The 2,500-nt window shown below is 50.6% G+C and overlaps 1 pseudogene; it reads right to left on the bottom strand.

Moving 5' to 3' along the window:
• Positions 1–2,500, bottom strand: part of LOC144740729 (28S ribosomal RNA) — an 8,397-nt pseudogene that overhangs the window by 2,048 nt on the left and 3,849 nt on the right.

Raw genomic sequence — 2,500 nt, 5'->3', positions numbered from 1 at the left:
TTTTCGTAGTTCTCCATCCTCGGATCTAAGGCGCGGTTCCTTGTGAACCCACCAGCCCAGCCGTGTTGCTTCGTTCGCGAGAATGTCACCGATCTTATTGTGCCGAGCAATCCTTGCTTTCTGAACAGCAGGACATTGACCAAGAATATGTGAGAGAGATTCCAGCCTGGAGGAGCACTTTCTGCAGGAACGTAGCGCTCCCTCTCTGCCCCTGTTCAAGCTCTCCCGAGTCGGGTAGAGGTTGGATCTTACTTGCAGCGCGGCGATATAGTGACGTTGTTTGAAGCCACCTCGTGTCCCCAGCCACGTATTACTAACCTTGTCATGCGCAAAGTTTTCAACACCCACACCCTGCACTGGTTTCTCACACCATCTCTTGAATTCGACCTGCCGCCAGTTACATGGTTTTAAGTATACCGGCTCTTCCGAGGCGAGGTCTGTAGAAAACACCGAAGGAATCGCTTGACAATCACCTCCGGCTCGGACCCATAGGTTTCTGAACTTCTCATCCACACCCTGCGAGGACACTACCTTTCGTATCATAGCATCAGAAGAGTTGGCAATGCGCTGCAGCCTTCTTAGCTGCGCGGATGGAATCATGCTTTCCAACTTCATGATTGCCAGGCCTCCATCACAAGCTCTGGCGTATAGCAGTCCGTTGCAGGTAGAAGGTGGCAGATGGAGCCAACCCTTAACCGCGTTCCTAATCGCTTGGTCCAAAATTCGCAAGGTGGTCGGTCTGCAATCCGCATGGTCGCCTGGGTACAGTAGTCGCGGTAGGGCGTATGCATTGAGAATTTCCACCTTCTGAGTCGGTTTCAAAGGTGCCTCGTCAATGTTCGAGATCCATTTCTTTAATTGTACATTCAAGTCTGGCTGTACAATGCCAGTCCACGGGCTGATCTTCATACCAAGGTATTTCGCGGAATCCTCTGGCCCAACCATTTGGACTTTTACCTCAGCTATGGCCCACGGGTCGCAGTTATTCACCGTGTACGAATCTTTCGTTGGGTTCAGCATGAAGCCCTGGCATTTGTTGGCTTGAACCTTAAGCCCTGATAGTTTGCAGAATGATTCTAGGATGGCGATGTTGGTGTTCATGCCCTCCCACGATTCACTCATCAACACCAAGTCATCTGCAAACGCCAGCGAAGTCACGCACTCAGCTTCAACAGTGTATCCGACACCATGCGTCTCCAAGGCACATAAGAGAGGGTCCATGGCTAGGCTGAACAACAAGGGAGACATCGGATCACCCTGTTTCACACCAACTCGGATATTAATTTCCGGGCTCGAGGCGTCCTTATTCTTAAACGAGGTCGTGCATTGGTCATAGGCGTTTCGAATGATGTTGACCATATGCTCGTCCACCTGTTTTTGCCTTAGAACCCACATGATGTGGGCATGAGACACCGAGTCGAAGGCCTTCGCCACATCGATGAATACCACCGCCAACGACTTTCGAGCCTTCTTTGCCTGATTCATAATGTCTTGAAGTACCTTTAGGTTCTCAGAGCAGCCTGGTGCCGCGATAAACCCGCGTTGCCGCGGATTCAGAGCGCAAGCACGTTCTAGGCGTGCCGTGAGGATCTTGGAAAACAGTCTGAGGATTATGGAGCTAATCGTTATTGGCCTCCAATTTCCCAGATCCTTCAGTAAGTCCTCACTCATAACCTTGGGTATCAGAACAGACCTATTTCTTTTCAGGTCTTTGGGTATGATGCCAGTAACCAACCAAGCGTTGAACAGGGCTGCCAATGTCTTTCCCTCTGGATCAGCAACGATGATTGCTGCCTTTGTCACGCCATCTGGTCCTGGCGCCGATGATGGTTTAATAGCACGGATGCCCGCCACCACCTCTTCCTCCGTAATCAGGGCTTCAAAGTGGTCATTGTTCGCGACCGTCAGCGACTTAAATTGGCCGAGGCCATTAAAAGGTATTGCTTCCTCCCACTTGTTACGGTAGAAGTCATGCACCACATTAATAGGGATCTGGCACTCCTGTTGGTCTTTGCCATCGAGAACTAGAGAGGCCAACCTAGAGCGGTTTCTGTAGAACAGCTTCTGATGTTTCATGAAGTTGCCTCTCTTTACCGCTCTCCTTTTCATCCAAGTCCTCGTAGGCATCGTCCTGGGCATGATAACATCCTCTGCGGTTTTCGAACGGCCACCTCTCGTCCTAACCACTCGCATCATTCGAAGCATTGACTTTGTTGCATTGTCAACCTGGACCTCCTGTTGACCCTCCCCCAGCAGCCATGTCTTCATCACCTCTCTGGCAGGGCCTTCACGCTTCTTGCTTGGCTTAAGCATAAGCAACTCAGAAGCTAGAACGAGTTTGGCCCTCACACCCGACGTAATATCTGGCGAGGGTGAAACGGTCTCGAGGTAACCAGAAACAGTGTTCAAAGTTTGTTGCTTGGGAGCAACTTTCTTCTTGGTCAGGCATCGTCTCTTATCCGATATTTGCTTATTGGTTTTCGTAACCAGCTTTGTCGCA

Source organism: Lampetra planeri, unplaced genomic scaffold (assembly GCF_965212315.1).
Source record: "Lampetra planeri unplaced genomic scaffold, kcLamPlan1.2.h2 scaffold_277, whole genome shotgun sequence".
In the NCBI taxonomy this organism is placed as follows: Eukaryota; Metazoa; Chordata; class Hyperoartia; order Petromyzontiformes; family Petromyzontidae; genus Lampetra; species Lampetra planeri.
Note: the sequence above shows the minus strand (reverse complement) of the source record. Positions and strands in the feature narration are given on the sequence as shown.